The 22,260-nt window shown below is 38.9% G+C and overlaps 1 protein-coding gene across 3 annotated transcripts in view; it reads right to left on the reverse strand.

Moving 5' to 3' along the window:
• Nucleotides 1–22,260, reverse strand: part of CYRIB (CYFIP related Rac1 interactor B) — a 96,787-nt gene that overhangs the window by 27,165 nt on the left and 47,362 nt on the right. For all 3 annotated transcript variants that reach the window (XM_066566406.1, XM_066566424.1, XM_066566415.1), the window contains exons 2-3: nucleotides 15,114–15,192; nucleotides 3,240–3,276 (exon numbers count right to left, since the gene is read on the reverse strand). The gene's annotated coding sequence lies outside the window, so the exon portion shown is untranslated. The remainder of the gene's footprint in view (nucleotides 1–3,239; nucleotides 3,277–15,113; nucleotides 15,193–22,260) is intronic.

A 22,260-nucleotide genomic window follows, 5' to 3' on the forward strand; every position in this document is an offset into this window, starting at 1 on the left:
TTCCATCTCAAGGGACTTCTATTGGAATGTCACAGTGCTAAACCACAAACCTTGTGTGCATGAACCTTACACTGACTGTCCATCTGAGAATTCAGTTCAGTGACACAGCAGCTCTGAAATATCAAGGTGGAAAGGAAGGCCTATGACCTTCCAAATCATGGAGCTGGAAGGGCAGGTTTCCATATTTCAGGACAGCTTTCTGATTATTCTGTGGATTTTCCTTTTCTGAGACACCAGTCAGACACAGTATGTTTGCAGGATACAGAAGGCTAATGAAGCACATCAAGATGATGATGGTACAACAGAGGATGAGTAGCAGGATGATGGCTCCTTCCCATCCCATCTGTTTCCAGAAACAGTTACAAACAGACAGGCATTAGGCAGGGCAGAGGGATAAAACTGGTCTCTACATGGTTGTTTATTTATTATTCAAAAGTGACGCCTTGCAAGATTGAAGATCTACCACCTATCTTTGTTACATCAAGTTACTTCTTCAGATCCTCTCAAAAGACCACCAACTACTTTTACTGAACCTGGATAGTTTTTCTTGTTGGAAAGCAAGTGTTAAAAAAATCCCAAGTAAACAAAAAAAAACCACTTGACCAGATTGGGTCAGATTTCTGTTGCTGGCGGTCCGCTACAGATTTCTGGTCCAGATTTATATATCTGTGCAAATATGATAATTTTTTATCCCATTTTCCATTTCTCCCATCATCTCAAATTTTATTATATCTTAAAATCAAACCAGAGGTACCCAGTAAGGCTAAGATAATATAAGACAATTCATTTCCATCCACCTGTTGGAAATATGGAGAAACATTTCCTATTCTTCAGTGATATCATACAACCTGAAATCCATTAAGATCAGTAACACATACACAGAATAATATCATGCAGAGTTATGATTTTCTGCAGTGGTCCATCTCATCTCATCTCACAAGAAGCTTGCAGCAGTTCCTGGGGAAAACCAGGTACATAGGCAGAATGGAAAGACATTAAGAATACTGAACACTTTTAATAATCATATGTGGCTCTGAAAAATACTCCAGCTGAAAATACATACTAGAAGAACCACAAATACATGGTATACCTGTTCCTACTATTCCTTAAGCACCTGCTCACACAAAGATTTAGATTTCACTGAATATTAAGCTTTTTTTCAGGTTTTAACCTTATTCAATGGCAACATCTAATTCAGTTTGTCCATTCTTTAAAACTTTACCAAATTCTTCCATAGTCTTCAGTTCTTTACGTGTTGCTTGGGTAGGGTTGGTCAGTCCCTCCCAATTCTGAACACTGGTGATTCCCTGATGGTTTATGATGCTATCAAACATCTGACAGCTAACTCTGTCTTGGCATAGCTGGAGAAGTTGAAAGCATCAGGAGTGACACCCCAGTTTCTGCTGAACTGGACACCACATCATCTTGACTTACAAACATTCTCCCTTCAATATCTGAAACACTGTTGGTCCACAGTTTCTTCAAAGAAAACAGAAGTGATTTGCCATGTGCTGTAGTCATTTGCTGGACAGCATTCTTCTTCCTGCAGGAAGTATCATTCCCAGCAATGCAACCTGAGTTTTCCCAGCTTTTCTGGATGACTCTCACCTTCCTAAGCGGAAGCAGCATTGCTCTAATAGATGAATAAGTGGAAGTTGTGAAAAGATGTGCAAAACCAAGTGCACACATGCAGAGGGAAGAAAGATGGTGATCCTGGAGCCTGGACTTGCCTAGATGGACCCATGGTCTGACTCACTTCTGTAACTTTTATAATGTTTAATTTGTAAATGCACACAATGCTGTAAATTAAAAGTCTGCACTAGTTCCAACTGCAGCTTTAACAATACCCTCAAGGACTTTGTAAGTAAAGGCTATTAAAGGAAAAAGGTACCAGTGCTACTCCCACATGGGACCAGAGATCCACCTGCAGCCTCTGGAGGACCCTGCACTGGAGCAGGTGGATGCCCAAGGAGGCTGTGACCCTGTGGGAGGCCCATGGTGGACCCATGGTCCTCCTGGCAGGACCTGTGGCCTTGTGAGGGACCCACACTGGAGCAGCCTGTTCCTGCAAGACTGCACCCCATGGAAGGGACCAACACTGGAGCAGTTTGTGAAGAACTGTAGCCCTTGGGAAGGACTCATGTTGGAAAAGTTTCTGGAGGACTGTGTCCTGTGGGAGGGACATCCCACACCGGAACAGGGGAGGGCTCCTCTCCCTGAGGAGGAAGCAGCAGCAGAAACAGCCTGTGATGAACTGACTGTAACCCACATTCCCCATCTCCCCTGACTGAGCAGGAAGGGGTGAGGCAAAGAAATGGGCATAAGATTGAGCCTAGCAAGGAAGAAGGAGTGGGGGGAAGGAGTTCTAATTCTAATGGTAATAAATTCAACTAATTTTCCTAAGCTGAGTCTGTTTTGCCCACAACAGTAACTGGTGAATGATCTCCCCCACCCTTATCTCAATCCATGAGCTTTTTGTTGTATTTTGTCTCCCTTCTCCAACTGAGAAGAATAAAAACAAATAAGAGAATAAAAATAAATCCTACCTCACGTTTGGTACCATCACCTTCCCAATGCAACAGAAGATTAATGGCTGTGCTGGCAAAGCACAATAAACATGAAGTGTAACACAGACACTATGCAGTAGCTTAGATGACAAGCAGCAGGTTATAAAACTAAGAGCTAAAACCTTCACATGAGCATGTGCTACCTCTTCACTCTCACAAGCTGGTTCAGAGTACTGGCTCCTGGCATAAGAGATCTGGTTCAGCTACACAGTAGTTTTACTAAAAAGACAGAGAGAAACCACCAAAACATTATCTCCTCCTTCAAATAGTTCAAGAAGTTGCACAGTCTTCTAGGGTAAGTTCACACAAGTGGCCAAACCACTTTGTGTATAATGGAAATGCCTTCTTTGAAGTAATGAGACTTCACATCGCTCTGGTGAAGAGTTTTCAAAATCAGCCTCACCAGGCTCTGTGGTGAGGCCCTGTGGAAGCAAAAACCAAATCCTTGCAGCCTGGTTTAGCATCTTTAAACACAGAGGCATAATTTCTGTCAGGGATCAGGACTCCCAGAAAACACCACAAATTTCAAGAGTTCTTGAAGGAAAAGAGGGAAAGCAAGTTCTTGCAGGGAAAATGACTAATATTGAAGGAGTCCCATTTTCTGTCCTTCAACATACTACAATTTTGCTTATTTGTCAGCAGTTTTCAAGCAGGTTAAGTTTCAATTCTTACCTACAGCCAGTGCTGCACTCTGTTCTTGGCCTCCAGTCTGTTTTAAAAAGAAAAAAGAGATTATGGAAATTAATTCTTTTACACCAAAAGCCTTAAATGCAATGCAATGTGACCTTGGAAAAGCAAACACACATCTGTTCCAGACATACTGTTCTTATGTATCTACTTCATAAACACAGTCTTGGATCCATAAGCCACCAAGACTTTTTAAAAATATGCTAAGAAAATGTAATTCAGAACTGTGTTTTATCTCTAGGCATACAAATAAATAGGGAATGCCATTATTTGGCAATGAATGTGCTTCCAGGGAAAAGTGCTGCCATATTAGACAATGCATAAACACATATATTCCAGAATAAATTTAATAACTAAAGAATCAAAGCTGCAATAAAATACCAGTGGCAAACTGTTCTGTTTGCATTTCACATTGCTTTAACAAGAAAATCACACAAGATTCTAATCCAACCACACAAATGTGCACTTGAAAAAATTCAAGGTTTGCATGCTGACCTCCAGAGAAGGCATTTTCAAGTCACTGAAAACCATTTGCTTAACAAAGAAAACTAGTGTTCTTGGACAGCCTCAGTGTGCTGCACACATCATTACCACCGTCATAACATGGTGAAATAATTATGTTAATAGTACAGTTTAAAGGAGAAGGTTTGGAGTATTACAGTAACTGAAAGCTTCACAGGAAACAATAGTGTAACATTAGCTAGGGACAGCTCTGAAGATACACAGCAGCACAGGCAAGAAGCAGAGTGGAGACTTTAGTGAGAATGACTCTTCACAGCCCAGAGAACTGAACATAAGCAAAACCATGACCATCAGACACAGTTACAACTGTAGAAATTTAACTCTCCATTCTTTTCAGTGCACACATCTCTCTCAAAGAAGTTTTCCCCTTGACCAGGCTTAAGTTTGGGTAGCAGCTGCTTTTGCCTTTTTCCTATTGACTTCAGCTTCCCCTTACTTTCTCAGAGATAAGCAACAGCCAGTACAAGAAAAATGGTTAACAGCACTGTGTTTGTAGGAGCTACTGCAATTCCCTAAAATGCACCCACTCTCATTGGGCATATTTTAAATATGGGGTTTTTTTTTCCCTTCTCATGACTTCAGACTGCTCAATTTGTGCTTTGAGACAGCACAACAAAAATAAAACTCTGGAAATTGCTAGTCCCCTGCAGGTCAGGGCTGAACACAAATGGCATTGCAAAGAGAAACTGAAACCAAAGCGCCACCCAACACTACTCTAAGAAGCTAATTTCCTGAAAAAGAGTGAAATAGATATAACTGAAATAGATAGGACTGAGCTTTAAACAAAAACAAGAAGCCTAAATTCATTAGAATGAGCAGACTATGGAAATAAATTTGAAAATGAAAGGAAAAAAAGCCCAATGTAGCTGCTAGCTTAGGGACTTTTTTTTTAAAAGTGTCCTCTAATGGTACTAGTTCATTTCTACAGAAATACATCTATTTCCAACTGATAGAATTATTAGGAAAAAAATGAGGTCAGGTCTTTCCATCTTTCTGGACACAATGCTGCACACATAGAGACATAAGCACTTACCACCTGTAAGAACAACGTGCTGATGTTCAGGTGGCTTGTCCTGAAAGCTTCAATGAATGAGTGGAAGTTAATAATTAACAAAGCCTTCTAGGACTCCTGTGTAATGAAGGCAGGAGGAGAATAGCAAAGCCGTTAGGCAAAAGGGAAGCAGCCAGGAAAGTTGAGAATTATAGGTCAGTTGGACTATCATCAATAACAGGCAGAGGGATGTTAGCACAGGAATCCATTAACTGGTTTCCTATCCTTTAGTACCTATGAAAAAGCCTTTGAGCAAAACAGCTCACACTGAGCACTGCTGATGCTTGGTTTATCCTGGCAAGCTGACAGGTATTTGATTTTTTTACATAGTGTGACTTCACATCACAGTATTTTAAATTTAGAGGTTAGCACTGAGCAATATAATAAAGCACTGCCTAAATGGATAAGAAATTGACTTGCTGATCTCTAGTCAGGGAGGAACACCAGCAAAGATGCATTAAAAATAGATGTGAAATGATTGGTGAACTGGATTCTTTACAGAATTAATTTTTGCTCTTTGGATACACCTTAATTTAGACTAAAGAGTTTCTAAATGAAGAACCCTTTCAGGTTCAACATGCACTATTTGGGTTTTCATGCTGGAATAGAGGATTTGCAAAACCTCTGAGCTTCCTTCTGAATTATCCTCAAGGTTTAGATCTACAGATTATTATAGAAATACCACAAACAGGCACAAGATGAGACATGTAAACTATACAACTTAATAGGTAGCGAAAATTGAGTAACTCATACCCAGCATTTTTCAATTTCTTGTGATTCTGAGGTAGTCAAATATTTAATGCTACATTACAGGGAAAAAAAGTTCTGGCAGGAAAATTAACTTTACTCAATGGGTTACAGCTCATGGAGTCAAACAGCAGAGAGATTAATGCATCCCATCCCAGGGATCTCATTTAAACACACAACTCCTTCCCTTGAACTGCAGCCTAACTTCACCACAGCAGAAAGAGGCCAAAACATATGCCAGTATCTCAGGCCAACTACAACAGAAATTCAAAGAATTGTCACAACAGTTGAAGAACCAAAATGGAAAACTGTCTAGAGCCATCAGAGAGGGACAGTGAACCATCTAAGCTGTAGCATAACAGAAACAAAACCAAGCATCATTCAGTTTGTCAGAGGAAAAGCCTGCAGCTGACAAGTCAAATGGTACCCAGATAAAAAAGATGCAGTAAGTAAACTTGGCATCATTGTGAATGATGAAACTGGAGGAAAAAACCTCAATGAAAACTGGGTAACCACTGAGTAAGCTCTGTGCTTTGGGCATCCACCTCATACTGAACTGATGCTGCTTAACTCAGCAATACATGAAAACAGATTTCACATGAGAACAGCTAACCACTAACTTCCAGTATGAAACCACTGTCTTCTGCCCAGCTCTGGCTGAACTAATTAAGGAGCCTCTACTCTCAGGCACAGACTTGTCAGTGACTGTCAGTCATGATTTGCTACAAGAATGATGTTTTTTTTCAGGCTTTCCAACACTCACGTTCTGAAAACACTGAGTGGTAAGAAATAATCATCAGCAACTTTGCACCAAGAATCTAAATTACTTTCCGTCTACTCAACTGGTATCTCAGCTCATCAGGGAACTTCAGAAAGTATGAACATCACAAAGCTTACAACACTTACTAGCAAAAGCTTGCATGGGATTCATGTAGTCTATGTGAAATACTGGGCACCCAGACTAAAGCTGCTTTCAAAACACAGCAGACTGCTACTGTGACAGAGCAAATGTTTAAATTCCTGGTTTGCAGTTCAAACTTGCACTGGGACTCCTCTGGGTAAGCATCACCATCTTGAAATCCATGTGAAGCAGCTGTGGACTATGGCACAGATGTTCTCAGTTGATTCATGCTAACGGCCCCTGGATACAGAAGAGAACAGGATCTAGCTCAAAGTCTACCTGCCCTGGCAATTTTTAGGTGCTCCTGCTCTCTTGGTTCAGTTTTAGACTTGAAATAAAGTTTGTGGAAACAGCTCTAAAAAAACTTGCTACCCTTAGAAGCACCCACTAAAACATAAAAACCAAGCCCAGTCCAAAACAGAGCCACAAGTCAAATACATCTCACATCTTGTGGGTAATAAAAAGAGAAAACTCAGAAATGTTTAGTAATAAAATTTGATTTTTACTTCAGTAACAATAACAGATGTCTAAGCTATAAAAAATAATTCATTGCTAGGATCATATTTCAAAGGGAGTTTCAGGGCATCTGCAGATGAACCCCTGGCTCAATGCTAAATGGATGAACTCTGGTGTTTAACATCAGTGATTGTAGACAAAGATCCTTCTCTATCTGTATGGCAATTGTATATGAGACTAAGATTAGCAAAGCAGGCTACCACTACTGCAAAGTGACCTCAGTTCTTCACAAAGAGCAAATGTACTGGTTGCTTGCTATAAAACCACTTTTTTGACTTCTGATTGTAAAGCTCCAGCTCAAATCTTTCTTCTCCATTCATTTTCATTTATCTTGGTGAGGCAGAATTGCATCTTAGAAGTCCACATGTTATATTAAATCTTTCCCTATCCTGTGTAATTTCTCAATGCTGCCACAGTACCTAATATTACTTGCTACACTCAAACCCATGTTTTAAATTTGTAATTTAATGATAGAAATGGACTGTGAATGTATCAGAGGGTCTACATTCCATTATAATTTTTCAAGCTTATTTCATTTTCCCTAATTATTATACTTTCACAGGATACATTATCTCTAAGCTGTTACTGTTGCATAGCAGCTTCACTTCATATGATCTTAATTTCAAGTTGTTTTTTTTTTAATACCTTTTGTAGTTAATGTATCCCATTATATTGTTGTGGACTTGGCAGTGGAGGATGATGGTTGGACCTGACCTTGCATGCCTGTTCCAACCTAAAAGAATCCTTGAAAGTTAATAGGAAAGTTTATATTCTGCACTGTAGACCAATAGGAGGGACACAAGGTTTTATACACATACCCCCCTTCCAACAACTTCAGAAAAGAAATAAGAAAAAAGGGAAAACTAAAAGATATTTGAGAAGCTTGTATTTCAGAAGAGGATATTCACCCAAAACTAGTATTCAGCATGAAAATTTTTATTTTTATCCACTTACACAAAATGGTTTGTTTCCAGGACAAACCATTACTTTGGCTTAGTGGAAACAGTAAAATAAACTATCATAATATTCATTTTTGCATCTCAAAGCTCTACACAGAAAAAAACCCTGCAAGTTGAACATCAACTACAAGGGATTTTTTTTAACCAGATCAAAAAGTTAAATATTGCCAAATAAACTTTTTCACTTATAGAAATAAGTTGAGGAAAAAAAAGGTTGGGTAACCAGAAGACAAGTAAGGAATTTTAGTAAAGCAGAGATGGGATTTCTTTAGCTGTTTAATTTAGAGTTGTGTTTTAGTTTGTGTTTGGTTGCTTTTTTTGGTAGTGGAGTAGAGGGTAAAGCTGTGGTACTTTAGTCCAGATGACACAGCTGGTTCTACTAAAAAAAAAAAAAAACCCAAAAAATTAAAAAGACTGCAAGAATTATTAAAGCAAGTCCTGTGTCTAATAGTCAATTACTCAGACAACTGAACTTTCTACTCCTGGTAACATATTATCTCCTGTATTTCTTTTGAACTTTCATAAATCCAAACCCTGGAGTGATTTAGTACTTTAGTACTGGATATACAACAAAAGCAGAATTTTTAAGAACTCTCAAGAATTCAGGCTTTCACTCCTCAAAAAACTATTGAAATAGTCCTAAGGTAGGAAGAGATACAGGATATCATTCCTACACCTTTAATGACACTGGCATTTGGCATTGGCATTTGCCACTGCATGTTTAACTTCCCCACGACTACCTGGCATCACTGTTTTGCCACAGTAGATGCTTCCTTTGTTTTTATGGTGTTAACACCCAGTTGTGAAGTGTTCCTGAATACCACTCAAGTGATTCAACAGCTTATTTATCTAAGATATACAGATGATATAATTTATGAGGAATATGACAGAGTTTAACAGAGAGTTCTGGCTCAATACCATCAAAACAGAAATGAAACAGTGTCCTGTCCCAGGAAGTTTGCAGCAGTGTTCATCCACTTGCACAAACACCAACAGTAAGACAAGGAAAGGCCAGCAGGGCTTTCCCATTCACATTATTAGTGGTGTAGCAGCAGCTCTGAGCAATGCCAAGACCCACAGCCCTGTTCCCTAATGCTTGAACAGAGGAGTCCTTATTCCTTATAATCTAGATTTCTACTCTCAGGGTAAGAATAAAACCCCCCCCAAAACCCCAACAAACACTTTCCTCAGGACTGTACTAGGTCATATGAACAGCAAGGAATTTCTACCACAAAAAATAACTCAAAAAAACCCCCAACAAACAAAAAAAAAAAAACAGCCACAGAAGTCACTCACCACCTATAAGATCTTTTTATTTGTTTTAGTGAGTTCTAAACATCAACTGTTCATCAACAGTAATAAAAAATTGAGAGCTGAAGCCCTAGTTACCCCTCTGATAGGTAAAACTCTAGGATGAACTTTGACCTAAGCTGACTGTGCTATAGCTATGGAAGTATCCCACACAGCATCTCTGCTGCTCAGAGACAATGGATGTGTTTATTTCAGATTGCTAAAAACACAGTTTAGATTTTTAAAAGCCTGAAAAGCCCTTCCTATGGACAGCAGCAGCAGTAAGTTTTGTCACAGGCTCAGGGCTGAGCAGTTTCTAGGTGACAGCCAAGCAGTTCACTTGAACTCCTTCCCCCAGGGCTGCCCCACTATGTAAATCTCAGCAGAGGCAGCTCCTTCCAGTTCCAACTCATCCACAAAAGGAGGCAAGACTTTGCAAAGGGTGACTCAAGAGAGCCTTGGGACAAGCAGCAATTTCTGTCAAGGAGGACAGAAGAGCTCTGCTCCTGCCAGAGGAACTGTCCCAGAGCACTGAGACTCTTGAGCTCCTGGACTCAGCTTGTCCAGGAGCTCTGTGAGCTCCACCTAAACAAATATTTGCAATAATTTTTGCAGCTACACTTAGAAAACAGAAGAGGGCAGGGTATGAAGAAGCTTTTCCAATCAGCTATACATTGCAGTAATACAGTTTTGAAATCATTCTAGTAAAAACATGGATTATTAGAATACTAAAAGCAATTGTATCAATCATTAGCTGTCCAGAAAGGAAGAATCTAACCATGATATTTTAACCTGGGATCTCAAATGTTTATTGGGTAGCATGTGAGATGGAAAAACACAAGAATTACAGAATACAGGGTAACAAACATGAGAGAGATAATATGGGAATGCCCAGGTTCAGTTCCTAGGGACTGTTGTGTGTATTCAACAGCTTTGTCCAACAGGCAGGAAAATAAACCAAAAAAACAGCAGCTATACAACAAGGTCTTAATTCCTGCATTGCAATTTAATGGCACTGAGTCTCAGCAGCTGCACAATATTTCTTTTCAATAATTTCTCAAATTAATTCCATGATCACCTAAAGGAAGGCAAGCTGCATCAGAGGCAGTTCAGATGGGACATTAAGGAAATCTTCACTGAGGGGGTGTCTGGTCACTGGAACAGGCTCCCAGGGAACTGGTCATGGCACCAAGCCTGACAGAGCTCAAGAAGCATCTGGACAATGCTCTTGAGTCCTATGATTTAGTGGTAGGGAGTCCTGAAAGGAGCAGAGAGCTGAACTTGAAGATCTGTGTGGGTCCTTTCCAACTTGAGACATTCTGTGATTCTAAATAATAGATCTGCAGTTATGTGGTCAAGCAGTAAGCTGAACACTAACAAGAACTAAAGGACTTTAGGTCTATAGTTCAAGTGCTTACAGAGTTAAAAAAAACTAACCCTCTCTCCACAAAACTTAGAATTGTCCTTTAATAAGTATTTTAGAGTTCTTCTCTAAGTCAGGAAGTGAAATAAGCAACATCTGACCTTAACCTAATAGAACAGACTGCATAAAACTGAATATGAACCTCCATAGTCACCTGTCTCAACAAGCACAGCTTTTCAGGTCAAATGTCTTTCTGATGAGAAAAGTTTATATATTTTGCTCCCCTGTTTAAAAGTGACTTTTCAAAAAGTCAAAACAACCCTTAAATTAATGCCTTTGATTTGAAGGCTCATTGGACAAACAGAATTAAACAGTTCATGTTGTTCTGAGCAACTATTTACAGGTAAAGAAAAATAGCAGCTTTACCTTCATAAACAAACCAGCATGGCTGAAGTCTCAAGCAGAGCACAGTTTACTAAATAAGTCTTTAAACCAAATTCAAAACTCACTTATTTTTAAACTACTCTATTAACTGCTGCAGTAGGACTACTACATGTAAAGGAAAGATATTTTGGAAGAGCTCCACACTGAATTCCACTTGATTCCACCGAAAAAGCCTTGTCACTGATCATCTGCAGATTACTACAATCTTTGTTCAAGGTTTAACTTACTTACATCTACTGTGGAAAAAAAGATACCACATTATGTTCCCTCAGCACAGGCACATTATTTACATTGGTAATAAACACTATTAAACTTTAAAAACCACAGCACTTTATAAAAGCTTCTAACACCTCAATCTACTCCTGTGCTATTGCAGCGAGGCACAGTAAACAAACTCCAAGAGAAAATACAGCAAATAAGTACAAGACAGCTCAGTTCAGCCTAAAACAATTCAGCCATTCCTCTTTTTTTGCCTTAGACACCACCATTAATGCAAAATAAATGCATGCTGGTAGAATATCAGTATCATGATCAGAATTTCTACCACATTATCTTGAGTGTCAAAATCACAACAAGTACTTAACCTCCATGTACTAAGAGCCTTTTAACACAAACCCACTTTTACATGAATGAGAAATCAATTCAAGAGGCTCTGCTGAATTTACAGACAAACCTACAACAATATATTTAGAGCACCAATATCAAAGGAGATTAAGTTGTGGCACAAATGGGAAGTACAAGTGGTTTCCGTTGTCAGAAAGACAATTTTTCTTAACATATTTACATTCTATAACATCACTGTGGCAGGTTCTTCTTTTATCCCTGATATTCCCACGTTACCCTGCTGTTGGTATCTGGTGGGCTTTGCACTGAAAGCTTTTAGAAATATTTGTAATGTCACCACTTTCTGTGTTGGTTACATAGGTTTCCTCAAACAAACAAACAAACAAACAAACAAACCTTTCTGAAAGGAGCCATTAAAAGCTACACATTTATAAAACCTATTTCCTTATCTAACAGAGAAAACATTTAGCACTGAGCAAAACAAAACAGAACCAAGCTTTATATTTCTTGCAGCATGTTTGACTTCATATAAACTTTCCCACCAGTCAAAATCAAACAGAATTCTGTAAACACATGGAATAGGGCCTTACTCAAATACGGTATCTCTTCTGCATGAGATCCTTCACCTCAAACCCTTTTTTACACACACAGGTGTAAAGACAACAAATATTCCCTCTCTTTTTAAGTTTAACACATATCAAGGGATTTGCACGAAAAGACTGACATTGTTACTGAAGAAGTTTTTAAAGATTCTTCACAGGAGGAAGCAAAACATTTAAAGATGTGTCAGCCAGACAAATGTTACTTTCATAAGAGCTATACAAGCCACAACAAAGAGTTCACAAAATTAATAAGAAAATGGCAGGTATGCATTTGCTTTCACTTTGTAAACGTAATACTGAAGGTGTTTTCATATTTATTAAAATTAGCATAAATGAAAAACCTGTTAATCCACCCACAATATCAGTACTGGAACAGAGACTTCACAACATGTTAATCAGTTTGCTCAAAACATCTCTTCATCATCATTACAGGGGAACAATTCTATGTTGCATGGAAAGATTTTTAAATCTTCAAGCATGCAGACAAGTTCAAGCTGCATGTAAGAGATAACACTAAAATGAGAGTGAATAATTATCAGAGATTATATGTGAAAGCAGAAGACAATTATTAAGATCTTTTCTGAACAACTGATATTCTGGAAAAATAATCCCATACAAGTTAGCATAATGAAAAAGAACAGCTAATACAAGAAAAATAGGGCAAACACTGAAATGTTACTCATCCTTCAGTGGCTGTGATAATGGACAGTTGAAACATCATAAGCAAAAGAAACACCACCTGGATAAAATGGGCATGCACATCTTCCACAACCATTTGGGCTGGTCTGCACCACATCAAGGACCAGCTGGGTTAGAATTTTTATCTTGGCACCAGTCATGCAAGACCCAGACACAGGCACTGCCCCAAGGGATGCAGCACCCAAGTATCACATTCTCTTTCCAGCACAGTCCCAGAGCTGGGGGCCTGTGCTGAGAACCTGGGTCAGGTCTAAAACACAGTAGAGCTCAGCAGGCTCTCAGCTCCTGCCTTTCCAAAACAAAGTTACTGCTGGAAACAGTGAAACCAAGTTTGTGCAGCACTACCCCAAGCTAAAAAAGACTTACTGATCCTAAAGGAAATACTGAATTAAGATAAATACTTTACCACAGCTGCAGACAAAGAACTACTTCATAGAACTACCCAGTTTCACTCAGCATGACCATCCTGTTAAACTTCTCTCTCCAAGAGAGATGGGGAGATGATGGGCTGGAAAATGAAGCCAAAGTAGGGAAAAAGACAGAAGACTTCAATTCTAGACTAATGAGCTTTTCAGTCTTCTGTACAGAGCAAGCTATGCACCCAAATTCAGTGAAAGACACACATTACTTATTCGCATCATATACAATCAGGATAATACAAAGTATTATCCTAAAAGTTACTATCAGATAATGATAATGTGGTTCAAAACTTATGGTGGCACTACAGTGCTTTGGTACCTCAAATGGTGGCACACTACATGCCAGAGGTTTTTTCTCCTAAAAGCTGAAGGTCATACACTTCCAAACCCAGTATTTAGGAATGAGTCTCATATGTATTTTAGCTTCAGGAACTACAATTTTACAGGCATCAAAACTCTTGAAATTATCGCTCAAAAATAGCTGTACTATGAAAGTCATCTTTATATTAAAAAAAACTAAAACAACTTTGTTTTTACTATGTCATTCTGACAGATGCACATTGCTGACTACTGTAAGCTTTCAAAACTTTCCTATCATTAATCTAGGTTTGGCAGAGTAACCAAACCAAGCATTTTAATATTCTCTGCAACAGCTACACAAAAGAACTTTATAAAGTTATCCTTGACTGCTTATAAAATTTAGGCAAATGAACTGGCAAGTGAAGATTAATAAAGCATCTGTAAATGCTTAAGTCATGAAAGCTTAATGTTTTCTTCTTGGCTAGGATGTGTTTCTTTCCATGTTCTTCCTTGAACCCAGCCACATCACCCCATTTGGGCAAAGAACCCTCTCAACACAAATTTAATGAGCCCTGCAGCTCAAGTGGCAGCAGTAAACAGAAAGGTGAGATCCAAGCTTGATGGAAGGTATAATTTCTTGTATAGAAAGGTATAATTACAGAGGAAAACTGCTACTTCATCTACAATATTAAGTAATTGAGAAGTGAGCTGTAACTCTGGTACCAACTATCAATGTGCCCATGATTTACCTATGTCAAGACATTCCAATGTCCTAAATTCTCAGGTTTCCTTGTGATTGCTGTGTAATACTCTAGCTCAACATCTTCTTAATTCAAGGACTGGCAAACTGCTATTAAGTGGTCATAGCTCCTCACTGATGATCCTATTATTGTTCTGTACCCAAAAGCAGCCTGCACATGACTTGGTGTGTCTGGGAATCACAAGACATCCTTACTTTTATTATCATACATTATTCTCTGTGAAAATTAGGCCTCAACAAACATCCATTGAATAACTACAAGCACATTAATGGCATCTTCCAAAGCATGTGGACTTCTGTTAAGGCTTCCCTTTGTCTCTCTACAGACTCAGAAGCACTATATGTCAAGTTACACTGTTTGCACTATCACACTTCAAATAGTATTTATACAGAACACAGTACAGACACATTGTATTTGTCTCAGCTAAAAAAGCAAACAGACTATGTCTAACATGTCATTACAGGAAAAAAAAAACAAAACAGTCTTTTTTCTTCCACTGAGAGACCAGGAATTTAATCAATTTGTATTCCAATTTAAATGCCCACACATTATCCACTGCTACTGAGTCTTTTGTCTGGTGAGCTACAGACAGTTAGCAAGAAAAAATGTTGCATGAACTACCTGCTTTCAACAGATCAAAATACTTTGTACTCCTTGGCCTAAAATATTATGGAAAACAAAGAAATATTGTACAAGCAAAGAAACCCAAGCAAGTGTTTACCAGTTAGTAGTATCTTCTTGCAGTCTTAACAGAGAACTCCCTTCTTCAGATTATTGATGCAGCAGCTCGTCCTCACAATCTGAAAGAACAGAAGAACCCCATTAAACATAAACAATACATGGTATTTCAATCACATAAACCAGTGCCAGGGGTAAATCAAAGTTAATCCTGCAGTGCCAAGGAACCTACATAATCCTTTAGGAATGCAAATGAGACATGCAGAATTCAAAAACACTTGGTGATTTTATGGAATTGACATTACAAGCAAACAGAGAAGCATCCTTACAACCTCTTCTGTGAGTCAGTAAGGCTATTAGCTAGCCATAATCACAAGCATCAGAAATAGAGCATTGCAGCTCAGCATTACCAAGTTACATATAGTTACAGCACAAAAAATAGAGCATTACATCTCTGCATTACAGAGCTGAGTTACACATAATTGCAGCAGAAAAAAGTAGGTCTCAGTTCAAGCTTTATTTACAGTGCCACATATAATGCACACAGGGAAAAGCACTTGATTGCTATGGTTTTCATCAGTTAAAGAAAAATGCCATCAATGGAAGTTTTTACTTATCTGAACTTCTCTAGGATTACTAGGATTTTTCTGCTTCAAAATTAAGCTTCTGGTTTAGAAAAATCAGTATTTGTATGCTCAGACAAAACAGCATTTCCTATGGAAATGCAGCACTGAGATTCCACTGCAAGCACTTGGAGGGTATTTCAGCTCATTTGGAGAAGATTTATATAGCAAGCAGCCTACCTTTTTTAGTACAGTAAATGGGTGATGAACTGCCCAGAACTGATACCTTTCTGTTGTGGTGAAAGGCTCATAAATCTTTGCCCTTTGGGGTTTTGTAGGCTGCTTCTCTTTCAAGGATTTCAGCTAATTTAAATACTTAAGTGTTTAAGTACTTAAGTGTTATCACTTAAATTGTATCCAGAAAAAACACTGCTGCTCCTGCAAAAGGTATTCCTAGCACCAGAATCCTTCTTTTTAGTATCTCACATCTCAAAGTTTCTTTTAAAGAGTGATCTTCCCATTTTGTCTTCCAATTCTCTTTCTGCTTCTTAAAGCCAAGTCAAGCATATTCTGCAACATGTCTGTTTTTAGCACAAACTTGGTTTAGAAATATAAAATCCCTGTCATGTCATTTCAAATCCAGCTGAAAAGGCATGAAATATTCAGCATTAATTTGTATTTAATCAGCTATCAGCAGTTCCTCTTACATCAGGTAATCCTGATTAATGGGCATTTAACAAAAATATGTTGCTTTGCAGTTAAATATATAATCACAAACACCATAACATTACTGATCCGCCCCAGTTTGGGAAGGGTGGAGGGAAGAGTTATAAAGTATTGAGGCTGGGGAATGATTTTAGTCACAGTGAAAACTACCATCCAAAAGATGCCACCCATTGCCTCCTGCCCTCTCTGCAAAGGAAAAACCTGCAACCTGAGGAGCACAGCTAGAAGAAAAGGCAAGGACTCAAAGATACTATGCCAAATAAAACCAAGGGATTCTATTCACAGCTACATCGAAGCAAATAATTGCAACAGACAGCTGAAAAGCAAAACCAAAAAAGAGTAATATTAACTAATGATAACTTTTGCCAATTTGTATCAAGGCAGTACCTAAGATAAGCAACTGCCTGTCAAGTTAGTATGTTGGTGTTTTGGGTTTTTTTTCCTGCAAATGTTGTAAGAAGCACTATTTCTCTTTCTTGCAGAAGGGGAAATCTAAAAATCACCCAAAGCACATTCACTCCATTAATGCATAGGCTTTGTTTAAACAATTGTTCCACCACTCTGTTCAGTCCCCTTCATTCATGGACCTCTTGCCAGACAACTGTATAGGTTAACAATTATCTTATAAACTGAATGGAAGCCATAAGATCCTTTCATTCATGCTGCCTGGCAAGTGCACAGCATAGCAGTTCTAGCACTGCCTACAGTCCATAACAGAAATGAAAGTCTTGCTGCCCGAGTGACCATTTAAGAAACTCAACAAGTTCCTTCAATACACTTAATCAAAAACACTTCCTTCTACCCTGCTACACTGCAGTATGAAAAGCTTCTTATTCAGTACCAAAAATGGATTTTTTTTCAAGCATGATTGATCATTTCATTAAACAGGAAAATTGTTATATTTCTGCTGTTCCACTCTCAGGACACATGGCATCACGTTGACAAATTCGAATGGTTAAATCTCCTTGTAACTACTGAAATCACAAGCAGGATTTTGGTTTACTGAAAAGAATACCTAAGCTCACTGGAGACCCTTCTGCCCTCTCCAGTCCTGCACTGCTCCCACTCTTGGCTGCTCAGCATTTCCTGTGCTGTTCCTCCTCCCTGACAAGCCCTTCCTGCAGCCTGGCTTCAGGAGAAAGGGAAGCCAGCGCCAGCAGCAACAGCTGTGGGGCAATTCTGGATGGGAGAATCCCACCTGGCAGAACTGCCATGTTACAGTGGATTGAAGAGATAATGGAAACATCCAGAAAAGCACTGGAAGTAGATCATCTGCCAGCACAGGGCAAAGAATGAAGCCTGGTGTGATAGGAGGAGCTGGAGAAGAAGGAGGCTGCTGCACAGGAGCACTGCACACAGCAAGGACAAGCCTGCTGAAGGAGGAGCACACGCAGAAAAAAGCTGCAGAAAACATGGCCCCTTTGGAAGATCTCTACAGCTCTACAACATTTCCTTATATATGATCTAGATTAATCCCATTCAGGCCATAAAACCTGTCAAGAGAGATTTATTTTTCTTTTTAAATAACACATCCTCAAACTGTAAGCTACAGTATAAATAGCATAGCTGAGAAAAACCAAGTTAGCTGCCATCTTAGTTTACAGACAAGATTTGTTCACAAACTAATTTTCTTTACTTCAATAGACCTTTGTGGAGTAAATTAACACTGTTTCTTTGACAGGCTAATGAGAATAGCAGGTGAACAACAAAAGAGAAAGCTCATTCCCAGGAGATATCCTTCCCTGCCCTCCACAAACTGTGCTGGCATAGCTTTGTAGGATGATGAATTCAAAAGAAGGAAGCAGACAATAAACCCACTTGTTCCTGCTAAATTCGGGAGACTTCACCTCTTGATGTAAGCGACCATCCCTTACTTCATTAGTTTTGTCACTTAAGGGGAAGGTGGAATTAGCACAGCACCTGATTAAATCTTGTTCTCCATACAAAATTTATGCTTAAGAAGACCATTAACCATAAAGATGCAAAAAGCCTTCTGTGAATGGCAGTGTTTGCTTTTCCCTGGGTACATGTTTCAACAGGCAGAAGCACAGCAAGTGCTTCTCAAGCCTCCAAGTTTCACACTCATTTGAGCTACAAGGAAGAAAACTTCTGAGAAACTTATTAATGGCTAGGTCCTCAGGAGCAAAGGGTAAAGCCACTAACACAGGGCTTAGCTGGTTTTACTGAGGGATTCAGGGCATTCCATCCAAGACAGTTTGCTGAAATACTGAGGCAAAACAGGCAGTTATTGTCAGATATAGCAGTGTCTACATAGAGCTTCAAGTTAAATAATTTTTCAGTCCTTGCCACCATTAAAGCAAGACTGATCCTTACAGCCCATGTAAGACCCGTGTCAGAACTGGCTACATGTCTTCACAAGCAGGTAAGAGGAATGACTCAGGGCTGAGATGCAGAGGGAAACAGATGCAGAGGCCACTCTGTCCTTGAATTCTGCCCAAACTTTCAACTGCTGACCCAATAGCCCACACTCCAGGTCTCTGCCTTGCTCCAGTCACACAATCACATCCCAAGGACACTACTGAAGTGACCATGTGGGGCAGCCTCAGGTGCCATTTCATTTCCTCTTTATTTGGTAATCTACATAGCATCTTCAAAAGTCCAGGCAAATGTAGATTTCACAACTTAACATGCAGGCTATTTCAGCTCAAAAGCTTTCTCTGAATTCCATTTAGTAGTACCTCCACCTAGCCTGTATACTGTTGTATAGATATAAACCACATTTAAAAATCACATAACACACATCATCTTTGACTGCACTTGATTTTGCTTAGTCCAAAACAGAGAAAGCACAGGAGACAGTAATGTGGATTTAAGGTGATGTATCCTCCCTAACACAGATCACAACAGACTGCTAGATACAACAGCCCATCCTAAGACACATCTGAAATGCATGTATGTTTCAGAGTATACAAAATGAGCTGAAGAAAAAATAAGCCATAAAGATCCATAAAGATAACTAAGTGTCAGAAGGCTTATGGTAGCTTACAAACCATTCTGGTGTCAGACTAAGACAGCACACACATTGAGCAGTCAAAATAACCCCTGCAGAGCTTCTGGCAGGCCACTCTTCATAGTAAATAGCTAAGTCAAAAAAGAGGCAGAAAGCAACAAAACCAGTGTGCCACAAAAACAGGAAAACATAAAAATACCAGAACTCACTAACAGGTCCACAACAAGAAAACTTGAGAATTTTATATCCTGCTAAAATGATACAGGCTACTTTTTTTCCCTTATGAATATATTTTGCCAAAACTTTAATTTTCAGTTGAAAGAGGAAATTCTCCTGTGATTTGAGGAATTGGTAGTCTGAGAACTATTCAAAAATCCCCTATTATTCACTTCTGCACAGCTGAGAAAGTAAGCTGTCATTCCTTTTATTTCCAGGACAGAAATGAAACCAAGTGTTTAAGATCAAATAATTACACTAAAACTCAATAGTTTGAGCTTCAACTGTACATCATACAGTTAATAACACTGATGCAAAGACACATTCCAAGGTTAAAACTATTTGCCTCCAGAAGCCTGCAGCTCTGCTTCCATGTAACACTGGAGCACTCTAGTGACACCATTTTCAACAGCTAAGTATTCCTTTTTTTTCATTCATCAGAACAGCATGAGTTACAGGACTTAAGCATGCTAGTCCTTACAGGTTTGAGCTGCAAAACCACTATGGTTAAAAATGTACTTCTAGAAGCTAATTTTGAGAGTAAATTAGGATCACCCAGTTAACTAAGAGTTGCAAAGACAGAGATGGAAAACATACATAACCTTCCCTTGTCCTATGGCAAACATTTGGCAGAGGTTTAAAGTACTATCAGCCCAACACAATGTATTCTCTGAAGTGCAATTTACCAAACAGAACACTGACCAGCTTTTCCTCCAATAATTACACCAAAGTCATATAAAGGATTTCCAATTGTGAACACTTTCTCCTGTCAGTGCAATATTGCAGCTTTCAAACACTGGATTTGGTACTTCAAGCTCAGTACTGTGGCACAGTTTAGCAACTTCCCTTAAAAATTCAGGTTTTCAAAATAACTAAGTCTTACAGAAGGACTGACATTTAGTAGATGACTATCCTTATCACTTTTTGTTTTATTATTTATTAATTACAACTGGAAATAGTATATGCTCCAATTCCAGTAGACTTTGCTCACACTGCAGAAGTTCTGACTCTCACCAGACTATTACTGACCTTCAAGCCCTAATTTACTCAGCTTCTTGGAGCTCAGGAACCTATATCTGCATTTACTACAAATGCAGCAATAAGAAAATAGCTCTTACGTAAAAAAAACAACTAAACTGAAACTGCTAAATACTTATTCTATTTAGCCATACAATAAGCATATGCCTCTGTTTCAAAGACAAATGTGGAAGCAGTAAATATGCCAATCATTTGAATACTCTTATATTAGACAGGATTAAAGTTTAACTGTGAGCGGAGAAGAATATATTTGATGCCAGACATGAAATAACACATTGAGTGTTTTCTGCAGTTCCCTTTTGAAACAGATCTACTTTTCTGAGAGTGACTCAAGTCCTAGAGTGACTCAACTCAGAGATGAAGAGGCAGGACACAGATGACATGTTGTCCAGATTAGGAATGGAGCAGGTTTCCATAGCAGGGTGAAAAGGGCAAGTACATACAGACAGACTGAGACAGGACTAATCTTTTCCTATTTCTAATGAGAGCATGTTCTTGATAAATACAAAGAAGGAGGACAATTAATTTCATAGAATGTAACTTACAGAAACTTGGTCAAAAGTGCAGAGTCCTTGCAGAAAGTCTGGTAATTCTTATAATGAATGTCAGGAGCAGTTCTTTTGTCATAAAACCTTTTTGCTATACAGAGAAACAGGCACAAGGCACAACCTGGAATATTTCTTCACTCTCAAGTACAGATGCCACAAATTTTTTGACCTCAGATCTCAGTTAGTGTTTTCTCCTTGGATACACAACACTCAACCAAGGCACTGAATGACATTATAGAAATCAGGAATTGACACATGGACTGATCATCAGATCAGTCCTGCTTTGTTCTACTGCCTACAGAGGCACAATGAAAGAAGATCCTCCTGTAACCAGAGCCAGTGGACCAGTTCTGCTTTCTAAGAGCTTTTAATTGTTACAGTTAAGAGCAAGCTACACAAACTCTTCAGTAAGTTAAGGCTTGTGATTATAGGATAGAAGCTGCATATCCTAACTGCAAGATCAGTTTAAGATCTCCCTTGGACAGAGATCTGTCCTAAGTAAAGATTAAACACAAAAGACTTTCCCACTCCATAAAAATTCCTTCTCACTAGGCTCTGTTGTGCTTAGTCTTTCCTGGATACACACCTGAAGCCCCTTTTCATAACATGTCCCAGCTTCAGGGTCCTTCATATTCTTACTTAGAAAGTGTTCCAGCTTCAGCTGGGAGGGAGGCACGAGCCTGGCCCTCAGGCAAACAATCAATTTAAGAGTCCTTAAATAGAGGGTAGAGTCAGGTATCCCTTCTACCCATCATTATGCCAACAAGGCTGTAATTTAAAAATTCTGAAAGGGGAAGACAACCTAGGAAGGATGCTATGAAGCCCTTACTCTGGGTGGTTGGTCAATATATCCTTTTTCTCCCTATTTTCTAATCAGCTGGATTTAGACAAGCTTGTTATCTAGTCCACAGAGAGGCAGGCATTAGTTGCAGCTCTTAGTGATGTTTACAGTACCTAACTTTATCTGATGAGTAAATAGTTTAAGCTCTTAGCTTAAGCAGTCTGAATGATCTTTTCAGGATCCAATATTTGTTAAAAAAAGAAAAAAAAATGAAACTACAAAGCTTATGTTTGAGACCTTGAGTAGAAAGTCTCACTCTGACAAGGTTGTCTGTTGACTCTCAGCTT

Source organism: Molothrus aeneus, chromosome 1, assembly GCF_037042795.1.
Source record: "Molothrus aeneus isolate 106 chromosome 1, BPBGC_Maene_1.0, whole genome shotgun sequence".
In the NCBI taxonomy this organism is placed as follows: domain Eukaryota; kingdom Metazoa; phylum Chordata; class Aves; order Passeriformes; family Icteridae; genus Molothrus; species Molothrus aeneus.